This window comes from Xiphophorus maculatus, chromosome 2, assembly GCF_002775205.1.
Source record: "Xiphophorus maculatus strain JP 163 A chromosome 2, X_maculatus-5.0-male, whole genome shotgun sequence".
Lineage (NCBI taxonomy): Eukaryota > Metazoa > Chordata > Actinopteri > Cyprinodontiformes > Poeciliidae > Xiphophorus > Xiphophorus maculatus.
In genome coordinates this window covers 2,168,975-2,188,662 of record NC_036444.1, presented here as the reverse complement: position 1 = coordinate 2,188,662, position 19,688 = coordinate 2,168,975, and the positions used below count along the sequence as shown (strand labels likewise).

Here is a 19,688-nt window from a genome sequence, read left to right as displayed (position 1 = left end):
GCCTGAAACAAGCTACTATTTCTCTGCAAAATAAAACCTAAATTTAGAAAATCCGTGACTATTATCTGTAGTAAGATATGGGTCTGGTTTCAGGCTGAACTTCTTCACTTCTGTTTCATCCCATCACTGGACTTCAAGCAGCTGAAGGCCCGTCAAATCTCGTTAAATTGCCTCCACAGGGGGCGGCTCTCTGCAAGCCAGAAGGTATTAAACTCCACTGGTAGCGTTTATTTTATTCCTCTTACACAAAATGTCGATTTTCTTTTTATTTGGTGAACCAAAAGCCACTAAAATAGCACCCTTAATTATTCCTTATTCCAGCTTTTTCCATGTTTAAAGCCAAACTTCTAATCAATTCTACTTTACGTGTAGCTTGTCGCCAAGTTATCATTATAAGGTTTTCTACATGTTTTGTTTTGCTGCTGTAAATTTATTCTTGATTTTAAAAAAATCTACCCTGCTAAAACAAGCTGCACATGCGTGTGTGCTGACGTCACATAAGGCAACGTCTCTTAATTCTCCATTTTTGGGTTCGTTTTGTTTCTTATATTTACTCACTTGTTTTTAACTGAATTCCTGCTTTATGGTGTTTATTTGTGTTGTGATTGTCAGCAGCAAAATGTTTGAAATGTGAGGAAAATTTGGCAAAAATAAAACAAAGTTAAATTAGTCTTTATTGTTCTTTTGTAAATCTATGTATTGTATGAAATTTGGCGATATTAAAGGGCTTTATAAACACAACTGTGCATGTACGGTATATTCAGTTTGTTATGCATGAATTATGGCATCAGTGCAGCAGCTCATAGTTCCTCCACTGCAAAATGTGCTGGCCAGTCAAGTGCATGATCACAAAAGCAGGTCATGGTACTTTTGTCAGTATGGTCAGGTACATTTTCTGTGGCATTTTTTCCTTCCACTCAATTTCCCATCCATACGCTGGGCTGCAAACATCTGGCTTCTTTAACAATGAGATTTGTGGCTATTTTTTAGACAATATTATAACATTTCTGCATTCAAATCATTGATTTGATTAGTTTCATGAAACATTGAAGTTTTCATTCACTCTAAGCCACAATCATCATCAACTCCAACTGTAACCAAACACATCACCTTTTTTTACAACCAGGCTGTTAAAAAGCCAATCTGTTGTCATCACTGTACTATTTTATGGATTTTCTATAATCTAATGAGCTTTGACATCTTTATTGGTTTTTGCTTTTTTAAACTGTTGCATAAATGCATCAGTCATGCATCACCTGAGCTGTTAGAAGCATCACAAATCATGACTAAAGTAGTTTTTCACAGGACAACCGTTGGACAGACTGACTTCTCTACCAGGAGTTTGGAATTGATTACCATCTGATTTTAAGACCATAGCTGACATTAAAATGATCATTTCAAAAGTTAAGAATTGACTAAACATTAACCAGAATTGAACTTGTATTTAAATATTGTAATAGTTTTAAGTACATTGTTTTATATCTCTTTTTTCATCCTTCATCAACTGTTAAAGGGACCATTTTTGCAAATTAGCTGTGCATTCAGACATTAGATTATTTTGATCTATTTTTGTATCTATCAAATAAACAATATTACATTGTTATACTACAGAAATAATACAAATAAAAGCTTAAATGTGTCTGTGTGATGAATGTATGTTTTTCACTCTCCTGTTTCCTGCAGAGTTTTGTCCTTCTCTGTGGGGTCGGCACCTCCACCCCTCTTCCTGAGACATAATCCCGTCTGCATGTCGTCCAGCAACAACAGGAGCACCCAGGAGTTAATCTGGATCATGATGGTAATTACCGCCTGGGTGTCCGGCCCGTAAGCGGGTAAGGGAGGAGTCAGAGCGGCGCCTCTGCCCACTGACCTTGGAGAGAAGCGATGAGGGGAGGGAGGAGATGAGCCGAAGGAGGCAGATCGCGGCGCTAGCTCCCTGACAGAGTCCTGACTCTTTCTCTCTGTTTCTCCAGCTGCTCTCGCTTTCAGGGAGAAAGATAGGATCAGCGTGACGGAAAGCCTTTGACGGATGACAGGAGAGGATTTCTTTCTCTCCGCTGCGACCTCGGCACAGATTGAGGAAGGAGCCGACCACCGCATTGCCATTCACTGTGAGTGCATGTGTGTTTATGTGAGGGAGGTGTTGCAATGAGAGGCACAGCGCAAGAATTTCTGGGATGAGTTTCTCAATCAGACGCTTTGCTTTGGTAACCAGGCTCTCCTGGGGCTGACTGCACTTGATGCAGTCTGACTGCTGACGTCTTGGAGTTGTTTACATCCCAGGTACTGTTCCTTTAACTAGACTGCCAGAAAAAAGGAGCATTTCTTTGACAGCCTATTGGTGGATGGATGCATTTGTTGCGGTGGTGTTGCTGGAGGAGGATGTGGTTCTCCTTGTTTACCACTGGAGCTTTTTGCTATTATGCAATTCTCTTGCATATCATCCAGGATATGTTCAAGGCTGCAGCATTGGCTGGTTGGCTGCAACACACTGCAGCATCCAGGCATCTTCTGCAGTATGTAGCTTAGGAGCCAACTGGCACTGGTTCCACTGTTTAAAGCCTCTTTGCTGTCAGTCACTGGGGATGTTTGCAGCTTGAAAAGAGGTAAAGATATGCACTTTGAAGAGAATAAAATATATTAAAAGCAACATTTAGGTGGGTAAAATGGAAAGAAAACAACAAAAAATAAGGGGAAACCACAATTAAGAGTAATGTTTTCAGTCCTGATTTTAGTAAGCTAACAGTTTAGACATGTTTCAGGTTTTCACATAGTTTGTTCCACTACTGAGAAACACATAAACTCCCAGTGTTTATGCACCACTTGCTAAGAAGTTAGTAGCGTTAACCCTAAAGCAGTAATTGTAGATATTAGGTAGCTAATGTGCTAATCTAACAACTCAAAGTTTACAAAACAAGTAAAATAGCGCTTTAGAATTTATATGAATAAATGAAAGGGCAACTTAGTGCGATAAACGTTTTCAAAGTTAGCTAAAGAACTAAAGAAACTAAAGAAATACATTAGCTCTGCTGTTAGCTGATTGGGGTATTAGCGGAAGTGCGGATTCTCCTTGTTTGATTCTGGTTCTGGTGAGAGGTGATCTCTCGTTTAGCATCTTAGAGATGATGATTCATTTTCACGGTGTTGGTCAGGACTCAGGCACCCTTATTGTGATTTATATGTATAATTTGTTGTACTTAAATGTTAAATTTTATGTCTTTAGGAGTTCATTACAGCATTTATGTTAGTTTCCAGACTCAAGTTGAGTTCTTCTATTTGTGGGACCAAAACCAATGACTTCTGTTTTTTCCACTCTGATCCGTCTTCTGATGTGTATTATAGACAGACTAAGTCACTGACTCTAACGGAGTGTGGTTATGTTTTAATACTAAAATATAAAGTTTTGTGTTATCAGTGTAAAAGATGTTTTAGGACTGATTCTGTCTGATTATCTGCTTATGAATAAAAGTGGCCCTAGAATACAGCCTTGAGGAACCCTACATGCAATCTTTGTCTTATTGCATCAAAAAGCAGCTCTGAGAACACAGAAGGATTAGATATATTAAGATGTTTGTCATTTAAAGCTGTTCCTGTCATTTGGTTAGAAACCTCACTAGAAAGCTCTGAAAATCTGATTTTTTAAATCAAATTGAGAACATTTGTTGGTAAGCTACCATGTCAGTGATCTTTGCCGGGTTTTAAACTCCTTCCAGTTATCCAGGTTATGCTTGCTCTGTAATTGGGTCATTTTCTAGTTTTGCTGTGTCACACCGGCTGCAGGAAACACAGCCGGTGTGTTTCCCGCAGTCGGTAGAAACACACCAGGGATGCTTGGATGTTTCTCTCTTTGTGGGAGCAGAAGACAGCGTCTGCCTGACGCAGAGCCAGCCTAAATCAGCTGCTTTGGATGCACAGTGACACTGTGGCCGTCGGGTCAGGTAGCTCCGGCTCACACTCACCCGTCTCCTGTTTCCATCGGGCCTCAAGGTCAAAGAAGCAGATCATCTGTTTCTCCTCCCTTCCTACCAGGCTCCACTGTAATCAGAGGACACAGAGTGATATTGTGTCCTGCGCTGCACTGAGTAGGAGGTAACACTCATGTGATGCATAAAGGGGGAGGTGAATAGCTGTCATTCATGACCAAGTGACCATTTGCTCAGCAGCTGCCCTCTGACTTCAGACACTGATCCTGCCTGTCAGCTGCTGCCAGTCGTCTCCAAACCGTTGCCCCCACCCCGTTCCCAGAGGACGGGACATGATAAACATGTTTATTCTACCTTAAGAGCAGCCTGGTTCAAAGTTCAAAGCAGAGCTGCTGCCTCTTCACTTTGATTTAGATGAAAACTAGAATGTTTTCAGTACGTTTCAATCATCTTTTTCTGCAATGCAGACGTTTATTTGTAGTGAGAAAATTTCCTGCTGTGCCACAGCTGCTCTCTGCAAACAAACACTTTTTTCTACAGGATTGTCCCACAGATCATCTCCTGCTCCTGCTTTAAGGGTAGACAACAACACAAATAACGATTCTAGGTGTACACCAACCGTTAAATCGACCCCAGTCTCTTTAGTTTTGGGAGATCGGCTGATGCTTACTTGAAAATCAGCCACTGTCCCCGTTTGCTCTGCTGTGAGTGAGAGCTGACTGACAGCCCGCCCACTTCGTCACGCCTGTACGTGCGTGGGTAACAACAATCACCCCATTGTCGCTAACTAATTGACTTTGTTGCTATATTTAGCAACTTTTCAGACAAAGAAAATCAGTATCAGCCAGTATTTAAAAACTGCAATCAATGAATCTCTAAGCCATGTTCATATAGATCTCTTCTCATCTTTAAAGGTGACCTACTACACAAAATTCATATTTTGTGTAATTTTGGTTTCCACTGCTTCCATAAACAACCCGAGCGCTTAAGAATAACCTACCAGCTTTTTTTGACAATAAGTTTTTTTTACCATTTAAAAAATCGTCTGAATGTAACATCACAAATCAGCAGGCACAGCTCGTCTCCTAGCAACTCCATCCCATTACCTAGCAACCAAACTTAGCTCCAGCATATTTGGTCAGCTGGTTTTCCTGCTGTATGCACTGTACAATGGGTGCTGGAAAAGACAAGTGTTTTGTTGTTGATTCACCATTCAGAAAATTAAACAGCCACAGGCCGGATAATAACTTCCTGAACACAGAAACACAACCAGTGACGTTTATTTAAAAATAAACTCCCGCCTGTGACTGACTGATATAAAGATCAGGTTTTGCTGAGCATTGTGCTGCTGCTGTTTGCTTCCTGTTCCTACTGATGAGGGAGATGCAGTAGAGCTGACCTCATCAGCAGACATCAGCGTAATGAGAAAGGCTGCTGCGCTCAGCATCCAGCGAAGGACAAGTGGGTGAAAAGACGACCAGGGAAGCAAAGTTTCAGGAACCCATGAAGGAAATAACGTCTTTATTGAAAAGTTGCGATAGGAATGTACAGTAGCTCCACATTCAAAAATCTGTTGTTTACAGTACAGTCACTTTGTAATTCAGGTGAACACTTTATTTTATTTATTAAAATCTGATACTTTAGAAAGAACAATGAGAAATTCAAGCAGTAAATGAGTTTAGATCAACACAGATCTCCTCTGTTTGTTGTAATTGTTCGACCTGCTCAGAGGTTAACCAAATAAGCCAGGCAATTCTGATTAATTAGTTACTTTTTCACCTTTTTTCTTTTATTTCTATTCTTAGACATGTTTTTAGGAGAGTTTGTGAAGAAGGGTTGAAGAACTCTTTAGAGCTTAAAAGTTTTAAGGACACACATAGAAATAAAAGTAGGAGCACTCAGAATTATGAATACATGACTTAAATTGCACAATAACTACAGGAATGTGTAATTAAAATATGCCAGGAATTACAATAAGGCATAGATATAAAATCAAACAATTTAAAACATTTTGAAACACAAAAAACATCATATTTTTGTGTTGCTGTTTGTAAAGTTATATAGTCAGGCATCAACAGTAACAATTTGTTTTTTTTTAGCTGTAATAAGTAATAAAAGTGGGGGTTTATTTTTCAAAGTCATATTTTCACCATGGTAATCATTGATTTATTAATGTCACAGTTTTAAACTAAACATTTAATTAGTAAGTTAAATATTAAGTTAGCAAGCTAAATAAGATAATATTTAATTTACAAACACAATTCTTAGCTTTTAAGTAAGCTAAATATTTTTTTAAAATTTGCTTCAAACTATATATGCAGTTAGGAAGCTAAATATTTAGTTAGCAAGTTAAATAATCTAAATATTTAATTTGAATATGTGCTAACCAAATATTTAGATTATTTAGCTTGCTAACTTAATATTGAGCTTGAAGCTAAATAACATTTGGACAATTTATTGGTCAACTGGAAAAATACCAAAATGTAACTGTTTACATCACAGAGAACCTGCTGCTCTGCTGAACTCAAAGCAGTTTGGCTGGAAAAATGGGTTAAAATTTGACCCGATTAATGCATGAAGATAATTTCTCTATAAATGAGACATCCTGTAGCAGTCTGCTAAGTATTGAATATATGTCGGTAATCCTGTTTGCTAGTGGTTCCCTGTGCCGTTTAATGTTATTACTCAGATTCAATGGAGTAGTTTGTGTTGATTTTTCTGAATGTCTGGATTACTTCGGTTTACACTGACATCATCTGTTTTCTCTGCTGTAACTTCCAAAGGATGGGTGGAAGGAAAACTCAGGGAAGTTGATTCATCCTTCCCCTCTGTTAGTCTGTCATGATGCTCTTCCGGCGCTGGAGGAGTTGAGTCAGGAGCGCCGGACTGGCTCCTGATGATTGAGAACGGTTCTGAACGTAGATCAGGCTCTGGGGGGCACGCTGTAGGTGGGTCGATGTTTGATTGTGAGCGGACATATGGTCTCCATCTGACATCTGTATCAGGTTTCTAACCATGTCACGTCCACCGGTACAACCAGCAGAGCAACTACACAAGCTAAAACCATTAGCAGCGTCAGTGGCTTCATGTAGAACCACATATGAGAGCAGTTATGCATGTCAGTAAAACTAAACTGAACAAGGACTTTTCTATTGAAGCAAAGCACACACTGCAAAAACACCAAACCTTTCCAAGTATTTTTTATGTCTTATTTCTAGTGCAAATATCTAAGTACACTTAAAATAAGCCAAAAAACTAACTTGCAACTATCTTTTCAGCAAGATATGAGTTTGTTTCAAGTACATAATTCCTTATTATTGATGAAAAAAATACTACTTCCAAATTTACTTATAACAGGAAAATTTCCACGTTATAAGTGAAATAATCTGCCAATGGAATTAGTATTTTTCATCAGTATGAAGGAATTATTTACTTAAAACCAGCTCCTATATTTTGATGATGAGTTACTTTTTAGTTAGTTTTGTCTTAATTCAAATGCACTAAGATATTTGCAATAGAAACGAGACAGAAATACCTGGTTAGATTGTTTTTTGCAGTGCATGTGCTGTGATTTGGTGAGCAGCCATGAATGTTGGTAGATCTCAGATGTGATGATTCTGTTTTCCAGTGAATCTGTGTTTTTGTTTTTCACACTAACTTGTTACAGATGTGGGCGACATTTGATTAGACAGATGCTAAACTGGAGCGAAGATGAAAAATGTGACTCTTTGGAGGAAAATTAAACACTGACAAAATAATCCATCTGGCCCGGCTGGTGGATGTTTTTCACGTCGTATTTTAAATTCATAACAGACTGAGCCAGTCAGCATCATTATACAGTTGGTAGATCTTGACAAAGAACTGTCTGTTTCGGATTTCTGACCAGATCTGATGGGAAACTGATGATATCTCAGGTTCCTGGAGCTGTGGTGACTGACTGTGAAGCTTCAGGGTCTAAAGATTTATTTCTAATGCTAAAATCCAGATAAAACGAGACCTCAAACAAATTCTTGTTATTTTGAAGTCATTTATAACCGATTGTTGTGACCTTTGCTCATAAATTAAGCAATGATGGGTCCAGGTAGGACGGTATGTGTTTACCATTTCACACAGTCAAAACTTTACATCAATAAGTTGGGCTATTTACTGGGTTCATTTTCCTGTTCATCATGCGATGCATTCATTTATAAATGGCACTTTCCAAATAAACACTTAGTTTGAAAACTAAATATTTATTTTTTTAACCAACTAAATTATTTTCTCAGAGCTAGCTAAGTATTTAGCTTCAAAATGTTTGCTGAATAGCTTGCTCCCCATACAGTCTCCAGCCACTCTAACTCATCACTATTTAAAGGATGACAGATAGATGAATGGGTTTGTGCATAAAGCAGCGAAGCAGAGAGCAAAGCGCTGCGACTCGCGGGGCGAAGAGGTCGAAAACATGAGACGGCATCTCTGAAGTGCGAAGAACTGAAGGAGCAAGTTGGACACAACAACACCAACACAGGCCAGGGGTCGGCGGGGGAAGGGCAGGAGGTCAGATACGGAGGGCAGATCTTCATAAATAGATGCAACACACATTCGGACGTGACACATTCATGCACAAAGATGGAGACAAACCGGGCGGAGGTTTTCTGGGCTTCACCTGTTCCTCTGCTTCTGCTCCCAAACTCACAGGAATCAGCTGTCACACAAGCGGCATGGCAACCAGGAGAGACTCCAGTCTGGAACGATTATCCATAAGGAAAAATCCCCTTCAAACTGGGCCTGGACTTTGACTAGGCCCTCCTACCTCATATCTCTGTTATTTCAGGATATTATACAATGATTTCAGGAAACTTAAATGACTACCATCCAGTGTGACAAAATGACGAGCGTTATTCCTTTTTTAATACGCACAGATACATTGGTCTTGTTTTAAGGTTAGAAATTCAATTAAATTTTGAAAATAAAACTAAAATTGTTTCAGTATGTTATTCTAAAATCTAAACATGAAAAACATTTTCATGTTTTTCAGAAAAACATGAAAATGTCATGAAGATAAGACAAACCTGAACAAAAGTAATACAGCAAGACAAGCACACAAAGCAAAAACACAAAATCTTTCCAAGTATTTTTGGCCTAGTTTCTAGTCCAAATATATTAGTACACTTGAAATAAGACAAAACTAGCTGATAAGTAACTTTTAAGCAAGATAAAGGAATATTGATGAAAATGTAGTAGTTCCACTGGCAGATTATTTCACCTACAGCAAGACATTTTCCCATGTTTTAAGTGAAACAATCTGCCAGTGGAACCACTACTTTACTTAAAACAGGCTCCCAAATCTTGTACTGAGATATTTTCACTATAAACTAGACCAGAAATACTTGGTAAGATTTTTTAGTGTAGCAGCAGAGGAAGCTGAAGGTGAGTGAACGCCTGAGGGACGGTCATGTCTCAGTTGTGCTCAGAGGATTTATAAACAGTCGTGACTGAATGCGAGATCAGAGCGGTCGGGTCATGGTGCAGGTTCCTGCCGGGCATTCGGAGCGATGCAGAGCCGGACGTCAGGAGAACGGGTCGGGACGAGGTTCATCCATCCTCATCATCCTCATCATCCTCACCTGGAGCCTCTCTGGCTCTGTGGGAATCTTCCTTCCCCTGAAACGTTTTCTGCCCGGAGTCATCCTGAGAAAGTCAGAGGCTCTTTACTTGGTTCTGGTTTGATTCAGGGACTCGTGAGGTTTTTCCTCAGAAACATGAACTTCAGGCTAGATAACGTATCTGTCTGCAGAAAAGAAACTCCTCTCCTTTTTGTGTTTGTGTTAGTCCTGAAGGTACGACGAAGAGTCCGATTACCTCAGTGAAACCGACCTGGTTCCACATCTGCTCCTGCTGCATACAGCAGCAGATCGTCACACTGTGTGACGTTTACCGTTTTTATGGTTACCAGTGAAATGAAACCACTGGAAGGCCGACTAGGTGATTTACAGCTACCTGAGGGTGTGTTATGCACACACGCCTAGCTGGGTGAGAAGATTATGACGGCGGCTCGGGCTGAAATTAACGCCGTTCTTTCTGAGTTCATGTCTGCATTCAGAGGCAGATGCTGTGATTATCGTCTGAGCGTTCGGTCCGGTAGTCTGGACTTTTCTCTTAAAGTTAAAGGAGTTTAGCTTCTAAAATAACCTGCTTTAAGGTGGAATGACTGAAAAAGTAAAGTTTACTTGATACCTAACAAAAAATAGAGCTGCAACTATTACTTTAGTTGTCAATTATTCTGAAAATTAATCCGTTTAAAAAACTGGCACAATCAGAAAAAATTTTCATTTAACCATTTAACCCTTTTTATGCAAAATTAGAAAATACTAAACAATAAATAATTAATTCATCTCATTTTTAAAATAAGAAAATAAACATTTTATTGCCTTTAGTGAATGTTTGATCATTTGTAGCAAGGATGCAGCTAAACAAATTCTTCTGACGTTAACATGTGAAAAGTTTGTCCTTTTCTGTTTGACTGAACATCAGTTCAATGTAGAGTTGATCTGTTGATTATGTTTTTTATTTAACTGGTTAGTAATTGGAGGGAAAATGTGCTTAATATGAGATTTTTTATAAGGAATTTGAATCAGGTGAATCTAGAACTACCATTTGAGGAGTTTTAGGTAGAACATATTTAAAGACGAGTTTAAATATTTCATTTAAACTCATTTCATTTAAACTTGTTTCATTTTGTCTTAAATTCAAAATGTAAATTTTTTTGTGCAGTTTGGCTTAATTACTGCTCTGAGTATGTTGGTCTTTGTTTTCTAGTTAACAATTAATTTATTGCTACATTATTAACAACACAGACAGAATGGTAATTAAACCAAAACTGTTCAAAATCTTACATTTAGCATCTAAGATATAAAACAACGTATGTCTATAAATATTTTCCCAGAACTCGTCAACTGTAATAGTTTAAATAAATTCTGAAAAAGCAGCAGAATGTGTCAGTTTTCTTTATGTGATTAATCATCAGAATAACTGATTACTAAATCATTAATTGAAGCCCTGTCTGCCATACAGTGTTGCTGAAAGGCTGCAGAATAATTTTACTAGTATCTTTGATTTTTTGTTTGCGGGAACTTATTGTTTGAATAGAACAACCAAGAATCACTGTGAAGAGATAAAGTTACAAAACCAGCTGCGTAGAATCGCAGAGATTTTGGGTTTTGGGCCCAGGATGGGTAAATGGCTTTAAACGTCTTTTTTAAGAATGAAAAACAAAGAAAACATCAAGACAAAAGCAGCTTTGTTTTCCTGAAAGACAGAAAAAATATGATTTAAGTCTAGAAACCACAGTATCATATGTCATTTATTCTTTAGTTTCCTCATATTTGTTTAGCGTGACTCGAGCTGAACGGCAGACATTTCTCAGAGATGCAGCTTCACATGAAAGCGTGTAACGTACAGGACGACCCACAGGGACGGGATCCTTGTTCTCCAAGCCATTGTGTTCTGGTCGTTCATCACAAACCCTCTTTGTGCCGGGCGGAGAACTCGGCTCACAATATTTGAACAGCTGCGGACTGTATGGTGTGTCTGGTTGTGCTGGTCTGTTGACACTCAGAGCAGGAATCCGTTTGATTAGATGTGAGAATGTGGAATGAACTGCTCAGCATGCAGGAATGAAACATTTTACTAGTGCAGAAAATGATCAGTATATTGTATTTTTATTAGTTATTGTGTTCAGTAAAATAAGACAGAATAGTTAACAAATTCTGTTTCCTGTTCTTAGCTGATAGGAGTGATACCTGCCGTGGTTTCTGCTGCTGTAGTTCAGCTGCTTCAAGGTTCAACGTGTTGCTGCTCGTTCAGAGATGATGTTTTTTGTGTAGCTTGGTTGCAGCGAGTAGCTATTTGTTCTGATGCTGCTTGAGTGTCGTCTGGAGCCGCTCAGCCCATTTCCCTCTGACATCAGCAGAACGTTTGTGTCCACTCTGCTGCCACTCACTGGATATTTTCTTTTTCACACAATTCTGTGTCTAAAATGTCGGTGAACACCACTTACTGAATACAGAGCATAAATTGCATGGTCTTTATGCCACTTGAGCATTTTTAAAGCTTGGAGCAACAAGAATTTATTTAACTGATAGATTCTGACCACATGCAGTTCCCATCACTAATCCTTGGTGAATTGGTGTAAAAGTTGAGTTTTTACGAGAGTGTTGATAGGTGAAAGATCTATGTTATATTCCAAGATGTTTGAACAAGATGGTTTCACATCAGACAGAATAATCAGAACGTGTTGTCAGGATCTTCAGAACCTCAGAGGGAACAGCATTGAGATAAATCATTCATCAGGATTTGATTTCCCCCATGGATCAGGAGTTACCAGTAAAAATCCTTCCTAATTGTTATTTTTATAAAAGTCACTTTGTTGCTCTCAACCTCAGAACAGAACAGAACAGAACGCCATGTTCTGATTTCTGCGTAATTTCACAGTTTCCCAGAATTATACAAACCCATTCAATAAATTAGGATATTATTGAAAGGTTCGTTTCTGTCATGAAGTGGTTCGGTGAAGGGTGGTGAGGCAGACGCAGTGGACCCAGGTAAGATGAATAATGATTTAATGATGAAACTCACAGTCCAAAACAACGAGCAGCAGGCACATGGACACACTGACAACGAACAGACTAGACATTGACGACGACAAGGACCCGACCAGGAACAAGGAACACAGGTGGAGTTAAATACACGGGAGGGTAATCACAGAAACGAGACACACCTGGGAACAATCAAGGGGAGGACAGGACAACGAAGAGACTTAAGGACACAGAACACTCTAAATAAATAAACAAAGAAAAACACAGATCCTGACAGTTTCAGTAGCTTCATCTTTTAAGATGATTTTAGTAAAAATACAATATTTAAGATTAGAATAATACACCACACTAATAACAAATATATATTTTTAAATTGTGCGTAATGAAAAGTACCTACATAAAGGTTGTAATTTTTAATCTTAGCATATTCTAATTTCATGAATATTACAGTATACCAGTAGAGAAAATTTGGAGAACCGTATTGGAAACCTGACAGGAGTCCATTATGTTGTTCAGTAGTACAGAAATGTTTGTTTAAATAGTTGAACTTCATTTTAAAAACTTATTGTGCTGTGAGCTGTGATCTGAGAAGTGAGTGACGGCTTTGAATCTGCCTCAGGTGGATGAGTCATGTCTAATTGGACACAGACCAGTTTGTTGTTACTGGACACCAGTAATGGGTTCTGTTGGAAAAGGCATCGACTGCATGTTGTCACTTCTGACTCTCTTCATTGACCTCAATCTGTCAATATCAGGAAATTCTCCCCGACTTTTGCCTACCATGAATTTACAACACATAGATAGGAGTCTGGTTATTTTTAAATTCCTGACCCAGTAATAAAAGTCCAGAAAGCCGGGTTAGTTTGGGGAGGTGTGAACGTGTAACCGAACTCTGATACGGACTAAGAAAAACAAACTCAAACCTCAGTCTTGGTTTTGTTGAAATGAACTATGGTGCGACTCAGATGCATATGTGAACACCTAGTGGACCAGAGACCGCTCCAAAAGCAGACAGTGGACTACAGAGCAGGGCATTCTGGGTAAATACAACCAAAGCAAATGTGCTAGTCTAGCACTAGGTGGAGAAATGACTTGGGGTCTTTAGCCAAAGACAAAAGATAAATCTTTTGTTTCCATCTGTCAGTGTCTTCAGAGGTTTTTGTGTTGTTTCCTTCAGTGGTTCTTGGTGCAGCGCCCCCACAGGTGAGGAGGGGAACAGGTTGCTCAAAGGGTTTGGTTAGTTGTTATGCAGAGAGAAAAAGAACTGCAGCAGCTGCAAATGGATCAAATGTTGTTTGGTAATCAGTTAAACCGAGTCTACAGGACTATCTGGTGTGAAAACAACCTATGTTTTCTCCACAAGAATCACCAGTCAAGAAATGCTTTAAACCAGGGGTGTTAAACTCATTTTAATGCTGGGCCACAAGATCAAGACTGTTTTTAAAGGGTCCACTGTGGCAGAATGTGTTGATAAAACTATCTCTTGAAATTAAATAACACCTTGACTTAATTTGGCAGGATACAGATACAATTGCTGATTTGATTGATAAATAATATTTAAGCATGCAGCTAAAATTTGTCTAGAGCTAGAAGGCCACATAAAAACATCTGGAGGGCTGGATTTGGTCCACGGACCTTGAGTTTGAAACCTGCTTTGAACCCACGTGCTTTAACATCCTGACAGGATGAGGCTTTCAGGAACGTGTCAGTGTGACTTTGTGTTTGCTGGTTGTTATGAATGCTGATGAGTCAGATGTGTGGATGCATCTGTTCATGATGTTCTTTACTCCCATTGTCAAGACAGAATGGCATTTAGCTTTTGTCTTCAGGCAGTCTCTGTTCTCAGACACACTGTGAACGCTGCAGAACGTGTCGCGTTCAAGAAACCGGCCTTTTGGGAAATGACAGAGCCAGCACCTGCTCATGTAAGCTACGCTAACAAGCTCATTTTGTGCAGCCACCAACTGCCAGAAGTGTCAATAAAAGTGGAGTTGTGAACTTATTTTTTTTATTCTTAAAGGTAAGCCATTGTACAAAATTCACATTTTGCACATTTTTGTAATTCCATTTGAGTTTCTATTGCTCCTAAAAGCAGCACAAACCCTTAATAAAACACCCAGACAGTTCTTGACAATAAGTCAATGTTTTTTGGTGTCTGGAAAATGAGAAGTTTCAAAACCTTCCCAATTGTTGAGTTATAATCAATGGACAATGTACAATGGCTGCTGGAAAAGACAAAAGTTTGGTTGTTGACTTACCTTCCAGAAAGCACTTGCTGCATTCTGGTTGGTTGTGCAGGAGGCTCTGCTAATGCTTTTCAAAGATGTATGGTTGTATAACTGCATCTGTTTGTAGCTAAGAACGATTTTGTGCAAAAAATGTAACAAACGTTTAGTATCGCCCGTTAACCCATCCTAACCTGTTCAAGGAAGCAAAATAGGTTGCTTTTAACAGAAAGATGTTTTTGGAAACATTGTCACATAAATAGGGCCTCAGATTGCTGTAAAAGAAAATGTATTTTTACTGACAATAACTTAGCTTTCCAGAAGCTTTGCGTCTATTCATTTGCGGATCGGATCACAGGTAGATCAGATAGATCTGCTGGAGCAGCGGAGCTGAAAACGACACAGCTAGAGGCTCAAAAGCAGCTCTGATGATGGTTTAGACCAGGGGTCTCAAACTCCAGTCCTCGAGGGCCGCAGTCCTGCAACTTTCAGATGAGCCTCTGCTGCTCCACACCTGAATAGAATAATTAGGTCATTAAGGCTCTGGAGAACTGATCTACGCAAGAAGGAGGTCATTAAGCCATTTCATTTCAGTGTTTTGTACCTGTGGCACATCTAAAAGCTGCAGGACAGTGGCCCTCGAGGACTGGAGTTTGAGATCCCTGCTTTAGACAGAAGCACAGAATGTTCTGTGTCATTGTTTGGTATTTGATCTGGAGCTGCTTCATCACAACAACCAACATCGCGAGTAACGCTGATGAACTAAAGAGAGTGACTGCAGTGCAGTGCAAGATGAGCTGGAATCAGAGAGGCTGCTGTTGCACTCTTAAAAACAAGAGAACAGGAATCTCAAAGCCCTGTGGGAGATATTATCACTGAAACTTGGATAATAACACATTAAATATTATTTAAAACTGTCTTAAGAGAAACAACCATCTGGAAGGTTTTGAGATTTGGTGAAAGGTAAACAGAACAGATCTTATAAAGAATTTTAAGAGAGGTGATGCAAATCTTTCAGCTACAGTTAATAAATCTTAAATAATGCAAATATTTTGTATTTAACCAGAGATCAAATTAATATTAATTAATAATCTTTTACTGGAACCTCCAGGGCAAGTCAGACAGCATTAAAGACGAATTACCACAACCAACCAGATGAACACTTATATAATGAGTAAGAAAAAAAAAAGGCATTTGAATGGCTAGAATAACAGTTTGCTCCAATCTGACGGTTGAAGATCAGATGAAAAACAATAAATATATTTGTTGTTGAGCTCATACTTCTTTATTCAATAATTTAGCAGCAAAAAGGGTTTTAGAATTGAGAATGTTGCTTATTTGATAATATATTCAATTATATTAATTACAGACCCTAAAATTTTAATTGAATCTCACCACTAATTCTAAGAACGTCTACATTTTGCACACTGCATATGTTAGAGTGAAATCCAGGTGAAATAGGAACAGATTTATGTAACTTTGGGTCCCTCTTACTGACCTGTGTAGAAATACCCCTGGCCTTTTCTAACTACAGACCACAACTGGAGTCATTCCGGGCCCTTAAAAGCCCACAGTACGAATAATTGCTTTGGTTCGTAACTGTGAAGGTGTTATACGTTTAACACAGGGCAGAGGGTCACCATGATCCCTGTAACTCTGTGAAATGACAGGATTTATGGCGTGGCATTAGAGCAGCTCGTGGACGCAGTAAGAGGACGGCGGGGTGAGAAACGGGTTTGCTGCAGCCGCGCCCTGACCACTGCTGGCTGCTGCGCTGCTCACACAGCTCTGAGGTCTCCTAAACACATGCAGTTAAATTTAGACTGGCTCAGACTGACCACAGTCAGACCTCCTGAAATCTGGCTTTCATTGTTTGCCCCGTCTCTCTCTCTCTCTCTCTCTCTCTCGCTTCGCTCGGCCACTGTCTGTGGGTTTTTTATTTACTTTTCTGACTCGTTTTCTCCTCAGGACCCCCTACCACCGCATACAGGCCTTCCACTCCCCATCATGCTCTGGGGCGACAGAGCGAGGCTGACTTACGTGGTGTTTGCTCAGGGTTAGCGCTCATAGCTCTGGAGGAAATTAAATGTTCGAGTTACATCCCGGCTTGATTCAGGTTACCTAAAATACTGGAGCAGTTCCTGGAAGAACTCCTGTCTGAACAGAGAGCGATCTCATGGTGTTCATCCAAACCTTTTATTCCTGCCTACTGTTCTATACATTGACAGTTTAATGGAAGATGGAGTTATAGTTGTGCTTTTTTGAGTTTTTCTTGGCTTTCTAAGCAGAGAAAATCCATCTTGCTTCACCTGCAAATTCCAGTTTCTTTTCCTCTCTTTTATGGCTGCTTTATACGACGGCTTATTAGGGCCATTGTAGATTAAAAAAAAAAGAGGAGTAAATTTCCACCAAAAAACTCAAAAACTTTGAGACTAATTTCAGAAATTTTCTAGAAAAAAACTTAGAAATGTATAAGTTTGAAAAATTGAAAATTTGCTCATTTCTGAGTTTTTTTCTAGCAACATTTTGAGGCTCTGTCATGTAAACAAAACCTCAGACTGTTGAGAAGAACCCAGATTTGTTACATCAACAAACCTTTAATCTGATACAGTGTCTAAGGTGTTTAGTTCTCTCACAGTTAAACTTTTAGTCTCTGTTTCTCTATTTAGTTCCTTAAATTTTGACCTCATATGCAACTGGACTTTTTTAGGAATGTTGTTTTAATCATGACGTCAAGCAGACTAACAATGCTTGACCTTTTCTCTGACCCGCTAAGTTTGTTTGCCAACTTTTTTCTTCCTACCAATTTACTTTTCAGTCATTTATATTAGATTTTTTAAACACTGATTTAAAACTTATTTTCAGTTTTTTAAATATTGAACTATTTAATGATTTCCCACCTTAAACTTATCAAATCTCATATTCTTTCTTGAAAAATCATTTCTTTTTTCTTCCATGTGCTATAAATATTGATCTCAGCTCATGAAGAGATCAGTTTTATCAGAAATGTTAATGAATGACATTCCTCTACCACTCGCACCCTTCCTCCTCCTCCTCTTCCTCCTCTGCAGCTCGATGCTCATTGGCCCGTTAACATGACGGGATCATCTATTAGCTTAACTGTTTCTCATTATCTCTGCCACCTACTGATCTTTTTCTCAAGGATGAAGGACAACAGAGTGGCGATCCAGCCTCAACGCTCCAGTTTAGTTCTGTTTTATTTACTTTCTATAATATTTAATATCAATCAGGGCTTTTTTCAGAATTAGAATTATGAACAATAATTATTTATATTTTTATGAAAAAAAATCTTTCATCTAAATAAACAAGAAATAAAAGGACATTTAAAGGCCTCTTATTTAACAGAAATACACTAAATACAGTATAGTATAGATGATGTAGGAGCATGGATTTGAAAGGGGATTTTTTGTGACAAATTATGAGTAATTTTGTAAACTGTTCTTACTGAACAACACTTTATAGCCTCTGTTTGGAGAACCAGATGGCTTTGGAGTCAGTAGTGCATGTTTTATTAATACAGCTCCCTGCCCACTGATGGCATTGGAAGCATTTATCTGCATAATGTATATCTCTGACTAGTTTAATAACATGATGTTTCAGATACAATTTCATTTTATTCAGTTTTATTTATTTGGCACCAAATGTCATTTAAATGTACAAACGGGTTCAGTTTGTATCCAAATATAAATGTGTAATTCAGATAAATTATACTCTATTCCATTTTATTCCAATGCTACACATTCAGCTTCAAGTATGCACAGTTTATTATTATTAATTGGTCAATCAAATAATAATAATAATATTCATCACCAGATCAGCCCTGCACTGTATTAATGTCATTTCAAGCAGAAAGGCCTGAACTTTTTACATAGAAGTATTTTTTAGCTACAGATTCATCCTTTGCTATAAATGATCAAGCACATAGTAGAGAAATGCTATGTTATTGCATTTTAGACAATAAAATGCTTATTTTCTTATTTAAAAAAGGAATTGAATTGTTAATTGGCATCTTGGTTGCAGCCCTAGTCCTCTGTGTGTACGTATTCTCCCTCTGATTCATGTTTTAGTCACTTTTCCGTTTCTTGTACTCCTGACTGTTGTACATCCGGTTTGGTTCGGTGTTCCTCTGCAGCCCATGTAGGAGGATAATGTGATGGATTAGCAGATTTGTTATTTTTACATCCACTGAACCCTCATATGCTGCTCAGCAGAATAACAGATGAACTTACCGTGATCTGAAAACACCTGAATAAAACTGACATCCCAACATGACAGATGTCCAGAAGTCAGTCAGGAATCATCCACCTCATCCACCTCCACCTCAGAGGACAGCCTTTGTGTTGCCTCGCTGAGGATTCCTCCAATCTGGGATCTGGTGGGCGATTTGACACCCCTCGTCTCTTCCTTATTACTTCACTGCATCCGGCCAATCAGTAAACAGAAAGATCTGGTCACATGGTGTGTCCCCCGCTCCCCTCCCTGGTTGCCATGACAACGAGCCCTGGTCCAGGCAGCATCTTGCTGTGGTGAGAAAGAAAAGCAAGAGAAGAGGAGGCAGACGGAGAGGAAGGAGGAAAATCGTAGGAGGGAAACCTTCTCAAATCCGGTGCCTGTTCCCGTTTTCCCTCCATGCTGTAAGTCATCTCTATCCTTTCTTCTCATCCAGCCACAGCTGACCCAGATGACTGACTTGCATCTACTTATTGAGATAAATATCCGACGGTGTGTCTTTAAGGATTTTGCAGGTGACATCATGTGAATTTTTTGTGATCTACTGAGAACGCGGCGCGCCTCACCTCAGGGAGACGGCCTTTGTTTGTGTGCTTTAGTCAGCGTCCGCTCATCCTTAATGACAGATCTCTATAGTGAACAGAGGCGTGGTGAGATCAAGCAGCTCTGCTCTAATAAAGGCACTTCCTTAATGTGGTGAAACTCTCTCTGAT

At 39.0% G+C, this 19,688-nt stretch overlaps 1 protein-coding gene across 29 annotated transcripts in view; it reads left to right on the top strand.

Moving 5' to 3' along the window:
* The first annotated feature begins 1,669 nt into the window (after nucleotides 1-1,669).
* Nucleotides 1,670-19,688, top strand: part of LOC102228008 (protein-methionine sulfoxide oxidase mical3a-like) — a 95,338-nt gene continuing 77,319 nt past the window's right edge. For 20 of the 29 annotated variants that reach the window (XM_023347963.1, XM_023348041.1, XM_023347987.1 and 17 more), the window contains exon 1: nucleotides 1,884-2,111. The gene's annotated coding sequence lies outside the window, so the exon portion shown is untranslated. Of the gene's footprint in view, nucleotides 1,799-1,883; nucleotides 2,112-19,280; nucleotides 19,380-19,688 lie in introns of those variants that run through there. The other 9 variants (XM_023348097.1, XM_023348090.1, XM_023348085.1 and 6 more) reach the window with 4 other exon arrangements.